The 19,972-nt window shown below is 43.7% G+C and overlaps 1 long non-coding RNA gene across 1 annotated transcript in view; it reads left to right on the forward strand.

Moving 5' to 3' along the window:
* The first annotated feature begins 617 nt into the window (after positions 1-617).
* The window catches only part of LOC128642563 (uncharacterized), a 69,987-nt gene continuing 50,632 nt past the window's right edge, over positions 618-19,972 (forward strand). The window contains exons 1-2 of the long non-coding RNA XR_008399688.1: positions 618-739; positions 6,783-6,876. This is a non-coding gene — a long non-coding RNA (uncharacterized LOC128642563). The remainder of the gene's footprint in view (positions 740-6,782; positions 6,877-19,972) is intronic.

Here is a 19,972-nt window from a genome sequence, read left to right on the forward strand (position 1 = left end):
TATTATATACAGGCAACATAAATCTGCATTTATTATTTTGTATTATATATATATATAACAGCGCTTTGTGGTGTATAATTGTTTACACAATTGCTTTTTAATTTTTACAATAATTTAAGAAATGACAAGATAATTTATGTTGACAGGTTACATGACAGAGTCTCAAATCCTGAATATAACAAATGAAAATGCTTTAGCCGAACTGCTTGCAATCGCTGGAGAAATAGACAGCACAAAATATTTGAGTACAGATGGTAAGCCTACTAAAATATGTTTTTAACTACTGTAAATTGTAAAAACAAAACTTTAAAACTGCTTGTTTTAACTTTACAGAAGCCATGTCTGATGCACGATTTTTGGCGGCGGTCGAAGAAACAGCAATTACAAGACCTTACTACAACTGATGCTGTGGTGACATCAAAACAGGCCAATGACTATAACAGTAATGGTAAGATTTGTTTTGCTAATCTGTTTGTTTTAAGTTATGCAAACCAATATTTCATGTGTTTATGTTGTTAAGCTAAGCCTCTATAGATACATAGCTTTATATTTATTTTAATAGGTGCATACATTTCTGATGATACAGACCTGTTTACAACGCCGTATGTTAATAATATGAAAACGTATGTACCATCGCCCGCTCCTCGTAAAAATGTTATGAAAAGGAAAATGGATTTTAAGACGAACATAAAACAGATAGTGTGGGATGATGAGGAGACGCAGTCTCTTGTAATAAATGGTTAGTTTAAAGCGACCTAAGCGAATATCTCTCTTAATATCACTGTTAAATACTAATTCTAAATATCCTTTCTCTTGTTAAGTGTAGTCAGTCCACGGGTCATCCATTACTTATGGAATATATCTCTTCCTAACAGGAAGCTGCAAGAGGATCACCCAAGCAGAGCTGCTATATAGCTCCTCCCCTCACCTATCATACTCAGTCATTCTCTTGCAGCCTAACTAAAGATAGGTCGCTGTGAGAGGTCTGTGGTGTTTTTTAACTTAGTTTATTTCTTCAATCAAAAGTTTGTTATTTTAAATGGCACCGGAGTGTGCTGTTTGTTCTCAGGCAGCATTAGAAGAAGAATCTGCCTGCGTTTTCTATGATCTTAGCAGACGTAACTAAGATCCACTGGCTGTTCTCATCTGAGGAGTGAGGTAACTTCAGAAAAGGGGAATAGCATGCAGGGCCCCCCTGCAAACGAGGTATGTGCAGTAAATTATTTTTCTGAGGAATGGAATTGACTGAGAAAATACTGCTGATACCAATGTAACGTAAGTTCAGCCTTAAATGCAGTGATAGCGACTGGTATTAGGCTGATGAGTGTGTGTACACTGAATGTATTTTTCTAAGGAATGGAATTGACTCTGAAAATACTGTCAATACTGAAATAATGTATGAGCCTTAACTGCAGTAAAAGCAACTGGTAGCAGGCTTATTAATAACACTTCATAACTTTTAAAATGTATGTTTAAAACGTTTACTGGCATGTTAATCGTTTTTTGTGAGGTACTTGGTGATAAAACTTATTGGGGCATGATTTTTACCACATGGCCATCTTTGTTTTCTGCATAGAAACAGTTATCTGAGCTTCCCCACTGTTGTAATATGAGTGGGAGGGGCCTATTTTAGCGCTTTTTTGCGCAGTAAAAATTCAGTCACAATCTGTCTACTTCATCCTCCATGATCCAGATCGTCTCTAGAGAGCTCAGGGGTCTTCAAAATTCATTTTGAGGGAGGTAATCAGTCACAGCAGACCTGTGACAGTGTGTTTTGACTGTGTTAAAAACGTTAATTATTAAATTGTTATCCGTTTTGGGGTATTAAGGGGTTAATCATCCATTTGCTGGTGGGTGCAATCCTTTGCTAACTTAATACATTTACTGTGAAAAATTGGTTGCTATAACTATTTTGGTTCATTGTTATTTCAACTGTGACAGCTTTTTGTGCTTCTTAAAGGCACAGTAGCGTTTTTTATATTGCTTGTAAATTTATTTAGAAAAGTATTTCCAAGCTTGCTAGTCTCATTGCTAGTCTGTTTAAACATGTCTGACACAGATGAATCTCTTTGTTCACTATGTTTAAAGGCCAATGTGGAGCCCAATAGAAATTTGTGTACTAATTGCATTGATGCTACTTTAAATAAAAGTCAATCTTTACATGTAAAGAAATTATCACCAGACAACGAGGGGGAAGTTATGCCGACTAACTCTCCTCACGTGTCAGTACCTTCGCCTCCCGCTCAGGAGGTGCGTGATTTCGTGGCGCCAAGTACATCAGGGAGGCCCTTACAAATCACTTTGCAAGACATGGCTACTGTTATGACAGAAGTATTATCTAAATTGCCAGAATTAAGAGGCAAGCACGATAGCTCTGGGTTAAGGATAGAGCGCGCGGATGAGGTGAGAGCCATGTCAGATACTGCGTCACAGTTTGCAGAACGTGAAGACGGAGAGCTTCATTCTGTGGGTGACGGATCTGATCCAGGGAGACTGGATTCAGAGATTTCTAATTTTAAATTTAAGCTTGAGAACCTCCGCATATTGCTAGGGAAGGTATTAGCGGCTCTGAATGATTGTAACACGGTTGCAATTCCAGAAAAATTATGTAGGTTGGATAGATACTATGCGGTACCGGTGTGTACTGACGTGTTTCCTATACCTAAAAGGCTTACAGAGATTATTAGCAAGGAGTGGGATAGACCTGGTGTGCCTTTTTCCCCTCCTCCCATATTTAGGAAAATGTTTCCTATAGACGCCACCACACGAGACTTATGGCAGACGGTCCCTAAGGTGGAGGGAGCAGTTTCTACTTTAGCTAAGCGTACCACTATCCCGGTGGAGGATAGTTGTGCCTTTTCAGATCCAATGGATAAGAAATTGGAAGGTTACCTTAAGAAAATGTTTGTTCAACAAGGTTTTATCTTACAGCCCCTTGCATGCATTGCGCCTGTCACTGCTGCGGCGGCATTCTGGTTTGAGTCTCTGGAAGAGGCCATTCGCACAGCTCCATTGGATGAAATTATGAACAAGCTTAAAGCACTTAAGCTAGCTAACGCATTTGTTTCTGATGCCGTCGTACATTTAACCAAACTTACGGCTAAGAACTCCGGATTTGCCATCCAAGCGCGCAGAGCGCTATGGCTTAAATCCTGGTCAGCTGACGTGACTTCTAAATCTAAATTGCTTAATATTCCTTTCAAAGGGCAGACCTTATTCGGGCCCGGCTTGAAAGAAATTATAGCTGACATTACGGGAGGTAAGGGCCATGCTCTACCTCAGGACAGGGCCAAATCAAAGGCCAAACAGTCTAATTTTCGTGCCTTTCGTAACTTCAAGGCAGGAGCAGCATCAACTTCCTCCGCTCCAAAACAGGAAGGAGCTGTTGCTCGTTACAGGCAGGGCTGGAAAGTTAACCAGTCCTGGAACAAGGGCAAGCAGGCCAAGAAACCTGCTGCTGCCCCCAAGACAGCATGAAGAGAGGGCCCCCTATCCGGAAACAGATCTAGTGGGGGGCAGACTTTCTCTCTTTGCCCAGGCTTGGGCAAGAGATGTCCAGGATCCCTGGGCGTTGGAGATCATATCTCAGGGATATCTCCTGGACTTCAAAACTTCTCCTCCACGAGGGAGATTTCATATTTCAAGGTTATCAGCAAACCAAATAAAGAAAGAGGCGTTTCTACGCTGTGTACAAGACCTCTTACTAATGGGGGTGATCCACCCAGTTCCGCGGACGGAACACGGGCAGGGATTCTATTCAAATCTATTTGTGGTTCCCAAGAAAGAGGGAACCTTCAGACCAATCTTGGACTTAAAAATCCTAAACAAATTTCTAAGAGTTCCATCATTCAAAATGGAAACTATTCGAACCATCCTTCCCATGATCCAAGAGGGTCAGTACATGACCACAGTGGACTTAAAGGATGCCTACCTTCACATACTGATTCACAAGGATCATTATTAGTACCTAAGATTTGCTTTCCTAGACAGGCATTACCAGTTTGTAGCTCTTCCCTTCGGATTAGCTACGTCTCCAAGAATCTTTACAAAAGTTCTGGGCTCACTTCTGGCGGTACTAAGACCGCGAGGCATAGCGGTGACTCCGTACCTAGACGACATTCTGATACAAGCGTCAAGTTTTCAAACTGCCAAGTCTCATACAGAGATAGTTCTGGCATTTCTGAGGTCGCATGGGTGGAAGGTGAACGTGGAAAAGAGTTCTCTATTACCACTTACAAGAGTTCCCTTTCTAGGGACTCTTATAGATTCTGTAGAGATGAAAATTTACCTGACAGAGGCCAGGTTATTAAAACTTCTAAATGCTTGCCGTGTCCTTCATTCCATTCCACACCCGTCAGTAGCTCAGTGCATGGAAGTAATCGGCTTAATGGTAGCGGCAATGGACATAGTACCATTTGCGCGCCTGCATCTCAGACCGCTGCAATTGTGCATGCTAAGTCAGTGGAACGGGGATTACTCAGATTTGTCCCCCCTACTAAATCTGGATAAAGAGACCAGAGATTCTCTTCTCTGGTGGCTTTCTCGGCCACATCTGTCCAAGGGGATGACCTTTCGCAGGCCAGATTGGAACTCCCTGAAAGCTCAGGGATTATGGACTCAAGAGGAGAAACTCCTCCCAATAAATATTCTGGAATTAAGAGCAATATTCAATGCTCTCCTAGCTTGGCCTCAGTTAGCAACTCTGAGGTTCATCAGATTTCAGTCGGACAACATCACGACTGTGGCTTACATCAACCATCAAGGGGGAACCAGAAGTTCCCTAGCGATGTTGGAAGTCTCAAAGATAATTCGCTGGGCAGAGTCTCACTCTTGCCACCTGTCAGCGATTTACATCCCAGGCGTGGAGAACTGGGAGGCGGATTTTCTAAGTCGCCAGACTTTTCATCCGGGGGAGTGGGAACTTCATCCGGAGGTCTTTGCTCAACTGATTCATCGTTGGGGCAAACCAGATCTGGATCTCATGGCATCTCGCCAGAACGCCAAGCTTCCTTGTTACGGATCCAGGTCCAGGGACCCGGGAGCGGTGCTGATAGATGCTCTGACAGCCCCTTGGGTCTTCAACATGGCTTATGTGTTTCCACCATTCCCGATGCTTCCTCGTTTGATTGCCAAGATCAAACAGGAGAGAGCTTCGGTGATTCTGATAGCGCCTGCGTGGCCACGCAGGACCTGGTATGCAGACCTAGTGGACATGTCGTCCTGTCCACCGTGGTCTCTGCCTCTGAGACAGGACCTTCTAACTCAGGGTCCTTTCAACCATCCAAATCTAATTTCTCTGAGGCTGACTGCATGGAGATTGAACGCTTGATTCTATCAAAGCGTGGCTTCTCGGAGTCGGTTATTGATACCTTAATACAGGCTAGGAAGCCTGTTACCAGAAAAATTTACCATAAGATATGGCGTAAATATTTATATTGGTGCGAATCCAAGAGTTACTCATGGAGTAAGGTTAGGATTCCTAGGATATTGTCCTTTCTACAAGAGGGTTTAGAAAAGGGCTTATCTGCTAGTTTGTTAAAGGGACAGATTTCTGCTCTGTCTATTCTTCTACACAAACGTCTGGCTGAAGTTCCAGACGTTCAGGCTTTTTGTCAGGCTTTAACTAGGATTAAGCCTGTGTTTAAGACTGTTGCTCCGCCTTGGAGCTTAAACTTAGTTCTTAATGTTCTTCAAGGCGTTCCATTTGAACCCCTTCATTCCATTGATATCAAGCTGTTATCCTGGAAGGTTTTGTTTTTGATGGCTATTTCCTCGGCTCGAAGAGTCTCTGAGTTATCTGCCTTACATTGTGATTCTCCTTATCTGATTTTTCATTCAGACAAGGTAGTTCTGCGTACTAAACCTGGGTTCTTACCTAAGGTAGTTACTAACAGGAATATCAATCAAGAGATTGTTGTTCCATCACTGTGTCCTAACCCTTCTTCAAAGAAGGAACGACTTTTGCATAATCTGGACGTAGTCCGTGCCCTGAAGTTCTATTTGCAGGCAACTAAAGATTTTCGTCAAACTTCTTCCCTGTTTGTCGTTTACTCTGGACAGAGAAGAGGTCAAAAGGCTTCGGCTATTTCTCTCTCTTTTTGGCTTCGTAGCATAATACGTTTAGCCTATGAGACTGCTGGACAGCAGCCTCCTGAAAGGATTACAGCTCATTCTACTAGAGCTGTGGCTTCCACCTGGGCCTTTAAAAATGAGGCCTCTGTTGAACAGATTTGCAAGGCTGCGACTTGGTCTTCGCTTCACACCTTTTCAAAATTTTACAAATTTGACACTTTTGCTTCTTCGGAGGCTATTTTTGGGAGAAAGGTACTTCAGGCAGTGGTTCCTTCTGTTTAATGTTCCTGCCTTGTCCCTCCCTTCATCCGTGTACTTTAGCTTTGGTATTGGTATTCCATAAGTAATGGATGACCCGTGGACTGACTACACTTAACAAGAGAAAACATAATTTATGCTTACCTGATAAATTTATTTCTCTTGTATTGTAGTCAGTCCACGGCCCGCCCTGTCTTTAAGGCAGATCTAAATTTTAATTAAACTCCAGTCACCACTGCACCCTATGGTTTCTCCTTTCTCGTCTGCTTTGGTCGAATGACTGAATATGACATGTGAGGGGAGGAGCTATATAGCAGCTCTGCTTGGGTGATCCTCTTGCAGCTTCCTGTTAGGAAGAGATATATTCCATAAGTAATGGATGACCCGTGGACTGACTACACTACAAGAGAAATAAATTTATCAGGTAAGCATAAATTATGTTTTTTCCCCAGAAACACCTAAGCGAACGAAAAAAATCACTAACAGCGAACGTACACGTACCACAGACGAAAGAAAATGTAAAAGAAAAGACGAAAAAAATGAAAAGTAAGTTTGTGTTACAGTTTGGGAAACTGCTTATGTTTTAGCCCCATTTTTATGTATATATATATATATATATATATATATATATATATATATATATATATATATATATATATATATGAGAGGAAGAAAGGGGGGTCACCAGCGCTAAAACTACAATAGGAGTGTTAACTAGTATGTTATAGATTGGATAGAGAAAATGTGTCGATGGTTGAAGATGTGATGGTCTTTTTATCTAAAAAGTCTGCACTCACTTGGTTGGTAGGGAGTGCAACAAAACTTATATATATAAATAAGTATAAGAACTGAGCGTGCTGCCTAAAGTGTGAGTCAGTGTACCCGGGTCACTGAGTAAAATGTGAGTCGAAAGAGAAATTCTCAGTAGTGAATAGGCGCACTGCTATACAATTATGAATATTATAATAATGGTATACTGTATGGTGTATACATAAAAAAAGTTCAAAACCAATGAGGTGGTACAAGTTAGTTCTTTTCCAGCAAATTTCTGGTATAGGGTAAGTGATAGCGCTTACCAGAGCCAACCTCAAACCTATGAGGTAAGTGATCAGCAATGGGGTACAGATGATCCCTTGGAAACTGTATGCTCCCTTGGCGATCTCTTGGTGTCTGTTGATCCTTGGAAATGGAGATCCTGGACTCTCTTATGAAGACAAGAATGATCCTTTGGTTTTCTCTATGGTATTTGTTGAAGTACTGCTGTTTTTGGAGGAGCTTGTTGGTGAAATGGCAATCCTGGACTCTCTATAGATTTTTTCTTCTTTCAGAAGCTTGGATGTCCAATATTCTCATAGGTGTATAGAAATAAAGAGAGAAAACAAGAACATAGAGTAGTACTGCAAGGTGATATAAGCAGAGACTGAATGTTTATCCTGGTATAAAGTAAGTATATTGTGCTTACCAGAGCAAACCTCAATCCTATGAGGTAAGTGATCAGCAAGGGGTTAAAGATGGTTTTTTGGATGTTGAGAGTAATTCCTGGTCTTTTTCCTGTCCTTGGGAATGGGAATCCTGGACTCTCTTACTCAAGCAAGGATGATCCTTAGGCTCCCTCTTTGTTGGTATCTTGAAAAATGTCTTGAATGACCTTTGTAACAATGAAATCCTGGGCTCTCTGAGTATTTGTTCTCTCTTTTGATAGTGGGATGTCACATGTCCTCACAAGAGATTAGTGATAAAATACAAGAAGCAGAGACAAAGACATAGTGTGATACCGTAAAAATGAAGTGCTATTTATTACAGACAGATAATAAAAAATGTGCTTACATTAAAAACCTTCAAAATTGGTATGAGGTTAAAATGGCAGAGAAATACCCTAAATATCACTCTATATTCAGGGATGTGCTGGAATTGAATGAGTTAAGAAGTGCAGAAACTGGTTGCTGAGCTGCAGTAACAGGGTGTTATAAAAGTGGCACTGGAGTTAGCAGCACTAATATGGTCTGTATATTCCAAAAGAGGCAACCGGTAATGTTATTTCGTTTATGCCGTGGTGAGCGTCAATGTGTAATCCACAACAGTAAAGTGCAGGGATACAATGCTATTTTCAATACAGTACCGGTAGTTGGAAGGAGGAATGTAGAATGGAGGAATATAGATGCCGATTCTAGCAGGACCTGTCAGCCCACTTAGTAGTAAAAACCTTAGGTTTTTACTACTAAGTGGGCTGACAGGTCCTGCTAGAATCGGCATCTATATTCCTCCATTCTACATTCCTCCTTCCAACTACCGGTACTGTATTGAAAATAGCATTGTATCCCTGCACTTTACTGTTGTGGATTACACATTGACGCTCACCACGGCATAAACAAAATAACATTGCCGGTTGCCTCTTTTGGAATATACAGACCATATTAGTGCTGCTAACTCCAGTGCCACTTTTATAATACCCTGTTACTGCAGCTCAGCAACCAGTTTCTGCACTTCTTAACTCATTCAATTCCAGCACATCCCTGAATATAGAGTGATATTTAGGGTATTTCTCTGCCATTTTAACCTCATACCAATTTTGAAGGTTTTTAATGTAAGCACATTTTTTATTATCTGTCTGTAATAAATAGCACTTCATTTTTACGGTATCATACTATGTCTTTGTCTCTGCTTCTTGTATTTTATCACTAATCTCTTGTGAGGACACGTGACATCCCACTATCAAAAGAGAGAACAAATACTCAGAGAGCCCAGGATTTCATTGTTACAAAGGTCATTCAAGACATTTTTCAAGATACCAACAAAGAGGGAGCCTAAGGATCATCCTTGCTTGAGTAAGAGAGTCCAGGATTCCCATTCCTACGGACAGGAAAAAGACCAGGAATTACTCTCAACATCCAAAAAAACATCTTTAACCCCTTGCTGATCACTTACCTCATAGGATTGAGGTTTGCTCTGGTAAGCACAATATACTTACTTTATACCAGGATAAACATTCAGTCTCTGCTTATATCACCTTGCAGTACTACTCTATGTTCTTGTTTTCTCTCTTTATTTCTATACACCTATGAGAATATTGGACATCCAAGCTTCTGAAAGAAGAAGAAATCTATAGAGTCCAGGATTGCCATTTCACCAACAAGCTCCTCCAAAAACAGCAGTACTTCAACAAATACCATAGAGAGAACCAAAGGATCATTCTTGTCTTCATAAGAGAGTCCAGGATCTCCATTTCCAAGGATCAACAGACACCAAGAGATCGCCAAGGGAGCATACAGTTTCCAAGGGATCATCTGTACCCCATTGCTGATCACTTACCTCATAGGATTGAGGTTGGCTCTGGTAAGCGCTATCACTTACCCTATACCAGAAATTTGCTGAAAAAGAACCAACTTGTACCACCTCATTGGTTTTGAACTTTTTTTTTTCAAAAATACTTTTTATTGAGGTTAAGTCATAAATAAAACAGTACATTTACATAAGAGAATCATGGCAACATGCCCATATGACATACATCGAGAACACAAACATAAATGACCAGTATAGCAGACATGTCTTTAGAATTATGTAAAGATCTTGAGAGCTATCCCAGGAGGATGTTCCTTAGCCATGAATAATACCTCTTTTTACTTAACTTCATATTCACAGACAGCGAATAATACATTCATCAAAGTTATCTACTGTAAGCCTATAGTCTCACAGAGGTGTTTAATATCTGAGGGCTTATCCCTGTCAATGGTCAATTCAGAAATCATAGTTTTAGCTAGAGTAACATAGACCAGAAAAACATTAACTTAAGGATTTATTTATGCCTTGCCTGTGACAGGACCCCTCCTCCAGCTTTGTCTAATATAGGATAAAATGCTTATAGGTTTATAGGTTGTCCAGACCCAGGCAGGTTATACCTTGTACAACAGTAAAAGATTGAGAGTTCAGCCGGGCGACAGGTCGTCCGAGTGTGTAGAGAAGAGTAAGGAGTTGGGGAAGGGGGAGAGAAGGTAAAGAGGGAGCAAAGAGAGAGAAAAAAAAAAAAAAAAAAAAAGGGGGAGGAAGAGGGGAGGGGGACCCAAGCCTCAGCCTCGGGTGACTATCTCCTACAATGTTCCCTTGATCCCCGCTCTCGAGGGCTATTACATTCTAAATATCTTTCTATTTGTTGTCTCCTATTTCCCAGAGTGCCCAAACTTGTCCGTGTAAGCCAGCTTTGCCCACGGATCTCAAGGAGAATTCCTCCATGGAACGGATGTATTCAATGATATCCCGTATCATGTGAAGTGTGACCTGTGTTTTTCCCAACCAGCATCGTGCGATTGCTAGTTTCGTGGCTAAGAGTCTGCGTAGTAATCCTAAGTGGTCTAACAGTGCCGCTACCTGGTCCCAGATTTCCCTGACTCCCACACAGCTACACCAGATATGATAGTGGGAACCTCTTTGGCCACACCCCCTCCAGCATCGGTCTGAAGTCTGTGGGAACATCTTATTTAGGCTGACTGGTACTCTATGCCAGCGTAGGACTAGTTTTATGTAAAGCTCATACAATGTGACGCAATGAATTGCTGCTCTAGTATATTGAACTGCCTGCTGCCACTCCAACTCCTCATGCTCCCTCCTCATATCCCTCTCCCATTCCACGATGCGGAAAGTTTTGGTAAATCTTTCGGAATCCAATAGGAGTTGATAATGAATTGTCAAAGCCTTGCGTAGAGGCTTGCCCGCGAGCCACCTTTTTTCCCAGTGAGTCAATTCTCTGGGTTTTTCCTTTTGGAACTTCCAGGATATCAGCAATGATATAAGCCTGAAATATTCGAAGTGAAACTTTTTGGGGATATCCATGTCCGACAAGTCCGGAGCCTGGATCGCCAAACCCCCGGGGCGTATAGAGATCCCTGACATGCTTGATACCCCAGCCAGACCACAGCTGCGCGTGGGACTCCGGCAGACAGGATAGTAGAGCCCTAATTGAATGCACTGGGGATGGGTGAGGTGCCACTCCAGTCAAACCGCGCAGTTCTCTCCATATTTTGACGCCTGCTTTAATGATAGGATTCTCAACCCCCAAGAGTGTATCTGCATGTTGAGGGACCCATATAAGGTCCTCTAGCATCAGGCCTGAGGGGAGCACAGCCTGCTCGAGCTGTCCCCACCTGGTGTCCTCAGACGGGGCCCCCCACGCCGTCACGTGGGAGAGCATAGCCGCCTTATAGTATTTGCCTATGTTGGGTGCCGCCAGCCCTCCATGAAGAACGGGCCGTTGTAGTTGTTGCATGGCTATCCGCGAAGGTTTACCCTGCCAGATAAACCTGTTTATAATTGCCTGGAAGCGACTGAGAATATATTGCGGGACAGCCAATGGTATACACCTAAAGAGGTACGTGACCTTAGGGAGAAGGGACATCTTTACTGACTGTATTCTCCCAATCCATGATATCTCATATTTAACCCATTTCGCAGTAAGGGAATCAAATTCTTTTAGCAGAGGATCATAATTAGCCCGAATTACTGTCTTCGGGTCTGGGGAGAGGATAACCCCTAGATGTTTTAATTCAGTTGTAGACCAAGTAAATGGGTAAGTCTCTTTGAGCCACAGAAGTTGCTCCGCAGGGAGGTTTATCACTAACGCCTCTGTCTTAGTGAAGTTGAGTCTATAGTATGATATCTCACAGAATGTCTGTAAACATTCGAAAACTACCGGCAGTGAGGTCTCGGGTTCTGTGATGAACAGGGTGAGATCATCTGCAAAAAGTGCGAGTTTCTGCATAGTATCATGAATCAACATTCCCTGTATTCCAGTAGTCTGTCTAATCATGGCCGCCAGAGGCTCAATAGACAGCACAAATAGCAGTGGGGACAACGGGCACCCCTGCCTGGTCCCGTTTCTGATCTCAAAGGGATCAGAATAGAACCCCTTTCCTCGGATTCTGGCTGAAGGGCCCGAGTACAGTGCCATGACCGCACTAATTAAACAAACCGGGAGCCCAAAGACCCTCAAAACTTCCTCCATATACTCCCACCGCACCCTGTCGAAGGCTTTTTCTGCATCCAGCGACAGGGCAACAAGTGGGAGCCCCAGAGACTTGGATTCAGCAAAGATGTCCAAGAGGCGGCGTGTGTTATCCGAACCCTGACGACCCCAGACAAACCCCAGCTGGTCCAGATGGATCAGAGAGGGGAGTATTTTGGCTAGCCTATTGGCCAGGATTTTCGAGTAAAGTTTTATATCCACATTTATCAGGGATATAGGTCTGTAACTTTTGCATCTGCTCGGGTCTTTACCCGGTTTTGGGATGGTCACAATTTCCGCTTCCAAGTACTCTCTGGAGAAACACCCAGTCTGGAAGGCTGCATTAAAGACAGACACCAGGATGGGACTAACTTCCCCCGAAAGTTTCTTATAGAAGATGGATGAAAAACCATCCGGTCCCGGGGCCTTGTGTAATTTGAGCCCTTTTATGGCCTGGGTCACCTCAGAAACGGTAATAAGAGCTGACAAAGATTCCTCAGCTTCCTTCGGGACCTTGGGCAGGTTGAGGGTATGTAGAAAGTTCACTATATCCTCCCTAGGGAGGCTTGGCCTTCCCTCCGAAGAGGATATCTGGTAGAGCCTGCTATAATACTCCACAAATGCTTCGCCTATGGCTCTCGGAGAATAACACCTCCCCTCCTCCGTCTGAATATAAGAAATTCTGTTCGCCATTGTTTTTTGGCGAAGTTTATTCGCGAGCATGCGGTCTGCCTTATTTCCACTATGGTAGAATTTCATCTTCAAATACCTAAGTGTTCTTTGCCTTTGCTCTAGCTCCAATTGTTGGATTTGTGCCTTGATTTCTCACCACTTAGTGACATCCAGGGGGGAGGCACCGTTCTCAGCTCTCTTCCTAAGTGATCCCAGCTTGCAGTATAGCTGTGCCAGGGACTCATTTCTCCGTTTTCTCTGCTGCGATTCCTTTTTTATAAGGAGCCCCCTCATGTAGGCTTTTAATGCCAACCAGACTATGGAAACCGGAGTCTCCCCCGTGTTATTGATCCTCAGAAATTCTACGGTTTCTCTGGACCATTCGGGTATGGAAATATCCTGGAATAGATGGTCAGGCATGCGCCATCTCCTGGGCCCCTCTCGGGCGCCTCCTGCATCTAAGATAACCACCACCGCATCGTGATCGGACCATGTGCATGGCATTATAACTGATCTTTGTACCTTCCTCAGTGCCCAAGGGTCACAGAAGAAGTAGTCTAGTCTGGAGAAAGATGAGTGGGGAGCCGAGTAAAAGGTGTGATCACAAGAGTCAGGATGGAGAGCCCTCCAGACATCATGGAGATCGTGTTGAGCAGACAGTTCCCTAAATTTTTGAGAAGTATAGTCTCTATTCCCATCTCCTGATAGTTTGACGTTCCCCCTCCTATCCTTCTCTGGGTCCCAAATCATGTTGAAATCCCCAGCTAAAAGGATGTGGCCTTGTTTCACTTTATCTAATTTCCGGAGGAAATTCTTAAGGAAGCTAGCTTGATTGGTGTTAGGTACATATATAGCCACCAGCGTATACAGGATACTATCAAGACGGCATACACAAATTACATACCTCCCTGCAACATCGCATTCAGTGTATATAGGGTCGTACGCCACCTGGTCCCCTATCAGTATCGTCACACCCCTTGCCTTCTTGTGGAATGTGGATGTAATGCTAATTGGGTAGTGTATTAATTTAAATCTGGCGGCTATATCTTCCGTCCAGTGGGTCTCCTGGAGGAGAGCTATATCAATGTGGTGACTTTTCAGAAATTTAATTAGCAAGCTCCGTTTAGTCGGTGAGTTCAGGCCTCTGGTATTTAAGGTGCATAGTTTCATGTTTTGTAGCTGTGAGGGGGGCCCTTAAGCAGAAAAAAAAAAGGGGGGGGGAGTAGGGAGGCAGGGGAAAGGGGGAGGGATAAGAGTTATAAAGTGAGAGTTTTCGTAGCAATGATCTAACCTCCTCAGACGCCCCGCCGCCCTGGAATGGCAGAGAGTCCTCTACTCCGCCAGGCGTATGCGGGGGGCCAAGTGTCCCCTATCCGCAAATGAAACCTATGCTTCGCGGGTTAGGGAGCAGTGATGAGAAATAATATGATATGTAGTGGAGTGGGGGCAGTGGGGTAAAGGGGGCAGGGACGAGGATAGATGGGATGAGGTAGTGTTGGTAGGGCAGGGGGGGGGGAGAGGCGGGACGGGATGGGGCGTGGGACAGAAAGCGAAGAATGGGAAACGTAAATCAGGAACAGGGGGTGGGCAGATATAGAGTGGGAGATGCGAGATGAAAAGACACAAGAGGGAAGGGTATAAGGTAGGAGGAAAGGGGATGAGAAGTAAAGTAGGGGGTGCGAGATGGACGCCTTAGTGTGAAAGGGGGAGGATGGGAAGTAGAAGGTGGAAACTGAAACAGTGGAAGATGGAGGGTGAGGGATGGAAGATGAAATAGGTGGAAGATGAGAAGTGGGAGGTGGAGAATGAAAGATGAAAAATGAGAAAAAGAAAGAAAAAAATGAAAAAAGGAAAAGAAAAATGAAGAGATGAAGAGGGGGCGGAGCCAGCAGCAGACCCACAGCCCCCCCCCAAACCTGTAATTAAAGAATTAGTAACAACAAGATAACATCAACAAGTATTTAAATAAATGTAAGAAAAATAGTGACCAAACATAGCCTCTATAGGCCTCAAATAACTGGAATAAGAAGACATAAATAACAACTTTTGAATCCCTTTTGACACAATAAACACCAATATGTATAAACCAGAAAGGTATTCAGGAGTGATAATGACATTCAATTATTATGCATCTTACTCAAAAAAAAACTTTGCATAAGCGAGACCTACTGTTGTATCTCACAATAAACACAGAGTGGTTTAAGCATAAGCAGACCTTACATCAGGGCTTGAGAAGATTGAAAAGAAAGTAAGAATAGTTTTAGGCCCTAATGCATACTCAGAAGCTCCTAGGCCCCTCTTGGAAGAGCAGGCAGTTTAATTGTGATAGAATTCCATCTGAGGAGTGAAAGGTAAGTCAGGTCTGGATATGCAGAAAGTCATTCACAGGATTATGGGCTTCCCGGATTCCATTCCTGGGCATTTGCTCTCAAATCTGGGCTCCTTCCGGGCGTGCTGGCAAGTTCTGATCTATAGGAGGCCTCCCCGGGGAGGCAGATGGAGACCCACCTTGTTGTGGCAGCTGCCACGTCCTAATGAGCTCTTGCCCCTGTTGGGGAGTCAGGATGATATGCTGAGTTCCGTCTTTAGTGGCTATGAGCTTAGTTGGGAAGCCCCATCTATATCGGATTTGGGTACTCCTTAGGACTCTGGTAACCTCCGCAAAACTTCTCCGTTGAGCCAAGGTGTAGGAGGACAGGTCCGGGAACAGAGAGACCTCTCTAAACTGCCCATTTAGCTGCGGGAGCGCAACATTGCTCTCATCAATTTGTCTTTGTATGAGTAATAATGTAAACGGGCTATAGTGTCTCTAGGTTTACCAGGAGGCAGGTTTCTGGGTCTCGCCGTCCGATGGATTCGGTCAATTCTGTTTACATCTCCAGCAGCTGGTCCAAGAATTGATTGGAAAAGGCGATGGGCATAGTCTTCCAAATCTTGCGGGAGCACCGACTCAGGGATACCCCTGAGTCTCACGTTATTTCGCCTGGATCTGTCCTCCAGGTCTGCCACTTTCGCCTCCAATGAGGACACTTGATCTGTCAGACTTTGTGTTTGGCTCACCCAGTTAGCATGGTCCACCATGAGATCCTCCTGCTTCCTTTCAAGGGTATCAGTTCTTTCACTGATGGATGAGATATCGCGTCTCAGATCCTCAAATGATCTCTCCAGCTTATCAAACCGTCTAGTGAGGGTCTGATTCTGATTCTCGAACATGCGCTGGATGGATTCCAGCGGCAAGCTTGAGGCGTCCCCCTTGTATCTGCCTGGAGTGTTGGAGGTGGAGAGCCTGCTCTCAGTGTGTTCATCCAGCATGTCTGAAGCGTTAGATTGCTCGTCTTCCGACCTGGCGGGTTCTCTCTGTCCCCGCGGATGGAAATGGTCCATCACAGTTTTCTTGGGCCCAAAATTGTTTTTTTGTTTTTTCTTTGCCTGCTGTGACATGATGGCTGTGGTCCTCTTGGTGGATGTTGGACACCACAGTGTTTGTTAAGTAGATGTTATCTTGTTTGTCTAGGGTATGCTAGCATGGGGGGGGGCGGCAAGGGCCCTTTTAGACTGACATAATGTGGTCGGACTTACTTGTGAAATATAGAATTAGGTAGTATATCAAAAAAGAGCTATTCACACGTGGGTCTAAGCTTTAGGCTAGAAGCCCCATGTTGCAGGGCCTTTGTGCCCTTATTTTGCCCTCTCCTGGGGAAGTTGTCACCATAGGACGATGTGGGGAAAAGGAGGAGGGGTATGACCCGCCAGCAATAGTCTGGCGGGAAAGGGAGGAGAGGGCACTCTCAATACCTGAAAATAAGGTTTTTAGTTAGAAATACAAAGGTATCTCAGATCAATACAATGATGCTTATAACACAATAACTCAGGCCCTAAACACACAATATGACATGTAACAGACTGGTTAATATAGAGCTACAATAATAGAAATACTTTAGGCATATTCATAAAGTTACTCTCAACTCAGTAACACTTATTTGCGCTATAGTGTCATAGAACCTGTGTGAGGAATCCAGAGATATTAGTTAAGCACAGAAAGGGACCTAACATTACACTCCACTCAGAGCCCAAGCTCAGAGAAATTATGCTGGCGCAGCAGCTTTAAGTATTTAGGCACATTGCAAGACAAGGTTGAAATGACACTCCACTCTGAGCTCAGAACTCAAAGAAAATTATGTTAATGCAGCAGCTTTAAACAGAGAGAGTTCCCCAAACCAAAAAGGTCCTGAGTATTAAATCCAGCAAGTTCCCTAGTTTGGTATGTGTGGGGGTCCCCCTGACCATGGGAGGATGGCATAAACCCAGGTAAAGGATAGGGCTAGGTAGGCACCACAGGTCCTTGCTGGCAACAGTACAGCCCTCAGAGCCCCCAAAGCAAAAATAGCATAACAGTATTGTTCCACACTTTATTGCAGGGCCCTCTATTCAAGTGTCCAGTACCTCCTGCAAAACTGTGATCCCCCTGTACTCTTTGCCACAGAACTGTTTTGTAGTGAAGTCACTGAAGTGTAATGTCTTCCCCACTGCTTAAGGGATTATCCTTTTGTCTCTAAATATTTTAGACAGAGTTCCCAGGATGTCAGGTATCTATGCAGCTAGGGGTAATTAGTGTGGTTAGGAGGCTGGGGGGACCCCAAGCTGAAGTCAAATGTAGTGTGTTCCAAAAATTATGACCCCTTCGTTAGTGAGCTGGCCAGAAACTGTGCTGGCAGTATAGGACTTTGCGTGTGGGAAAGAAAAAACCACTATGGAAGCCAGTACCTGAGTCTCCCACGTGGATGCGGCCTTCTCCGGGACCAGGGGAAAGCTTTTGTTGGCCTCGGCTCACTCTGCAGCTCTCCTGTCTTCAAATAGGCCGCACAGGCTAGCAGAGTATGTGAAAAGGGGGGGCTGAGGTGGTGATTTAGGGCAAGCGGACAACTTACCGCACCTCAGTTATCCGGCACTCCGAAGGCTGCTCCGTCGCAGTATCCAGGCCCAAGATGGCTGAATTTCGCGCCTTCACTTCCAAGCGGCACAACAGGGGGTTGTTTAGGCCTGTCCTGCCCGGTCTTCTACTCTTTCGATGGCGGCAACTACTCGCTTCGGGCTCCCGCCCCAGCAGTCAGAGGCAACCAGAGAGGCCCAGCCGGTATCCGGTGCAGCTAGTAGTCTCCGGTAAGTGAAGTGATCTGGTGCGTGGTGCTCCGATGTGGGCCGCCTCAGGTGCGATGGTCAAGTAGAATGTAATTAAGTCTCCGGAGCGAAGCCCCGACCCTCCGGAGATCAGGAACCTCTTCAGCCGCGGCACTCAAAGAGGAGCTCTCAGGATCAGCCACAAGTAGCTCTCTAGGTTGGGCTCAGCAGGAGGGGGTCTTCATATACTTTCACCGGAGTCACTCAACAGTACAAGGATCCCCTGAGCTAAGCCCAGTAAAATTGAGCCGGTATGTGTTCGTTCTGGAGTGGAGCCCCAACCCTCCAGAACACAGGCAGCCGCAGTCTCAGTAGTATAGGCGGCAAAGTGGCGTGCAACCAGCCCAGCGAGTCAGTATGGATCAAGTCTCTCCAAAGTACTAGTATTGGGCAGATTAAAGTCTCTAAAGATGGTATCTAAGTAGTAGGGATAATTTTCTATGTTAAGGCTAAATCTAGCAGGGCCAACACAGAAATAAAACTTTGATTTGGGTTATTATGTAAGGGAGCTCAATGTCCACACGTCCTTACAGCACGGCTGCTGGCTCCGCCCCCTTGAACTTTTTTTTATGTATACACCATACAGTATACCATTATTATAATATTCATAATTGTATAGCAGTGCACCTATTCACTACTGAGAATTTCTCTTTCGACTCATATATATATATATATATATATATATATATATATATATATGTGTGTGTGTGTGAGTGTATCAGTATATCTGCTAATATGATATTCTGATAATATTACCTAGCAATGGAAAGAAACTGTCCCTTTGCCTTCAATGCCCTGTTTCAAGAACAAAAGCCATAAAGCCTTTTGTTTACCATGCTCTATAATATCAATAAATAATTGTATATTAGGAAACCAACAGTATTTCTTCTGTTAAGTGTGATCAGTCCACGGGTCATCATTACTTCTGGGATATTACTCCTCCCCAACAGGAAGTGCAAGAGGATTCACCCAGCAGAGCTGCATATAGCTCCTCCCCTCTACGTCACTCCCAGTCATTCTCTTGCACCCAACGACTAGATAGGATGTGTGAGAGGACTATGGTGATTATACTTAGTTTTTATCTTCAATCAAGAGTTTGTTATTTTAAAATAGCACCGGAGTGTGTTATTATCTCTCTGGCAGAGTTTGAAGAAGAATCTACCAGAGTTTTTGTTATGATTTTAGCCGGAGTAGTTAAGATCATATTGCTGTTTCTCGGCCATCTGAGGAGAGGTAAACTTCAGATCAGGGGACAGCGGGCAGATGAATCTGCATAGAGGTATGTAGCAGTTTTTATTTTCTGATAATGGAATTGATGAGAAAATCCTGCCATACCGATATAATGTCATGTATGTATACTTTACACTTCAGTATTCTGGGGAATGGTACTTCACTAGAATTACACTGTAAGAAATACATAAAGCTGTTTAATAACTAGAGATTATGTTTAACGTTTTTGCTGGAATGTAAAATCGTTTTCATTTACTGAGGTACTGAGTGAATAAATGTTTGGGCACTATTTTTCCACTTGGCAGTTGCTTAATCTGTTTTCTGACAGTTTCTGTTCTCTCTCACTGCTGTGTGTGAGGGGGAGGGGCCGTTTTTTGGCGCTTTTACTACGCATCAAATATTTCAGTCAGCAACTCATTGTATTCCCTGCATGATCCGGTTCATCTCTACAGAGCTCAGGGGTCTTCAAAACTTATTTTGAGGGAGGTAATTTCTCTCAGCAGAGCTGTGAGAATTGTAGTTTGACTGAGATAAAAAACGTTTATTCTGTAATTTGTTTTCTGCTTTCAG

This window comes from Bombina bombina, chromosome 12, assembly GCF_027579735.1.
Source record: "Bombina bombina isolate aBomBom1 chromosome 12, aBomBom1.pri, whole genome shotgun sequence".
Lineage (NCBI taxonomy): Eukaryota > Metazoa > Chordata > Amphibia > Anura > Bombinatoridae > Bombina > Bombina bombina.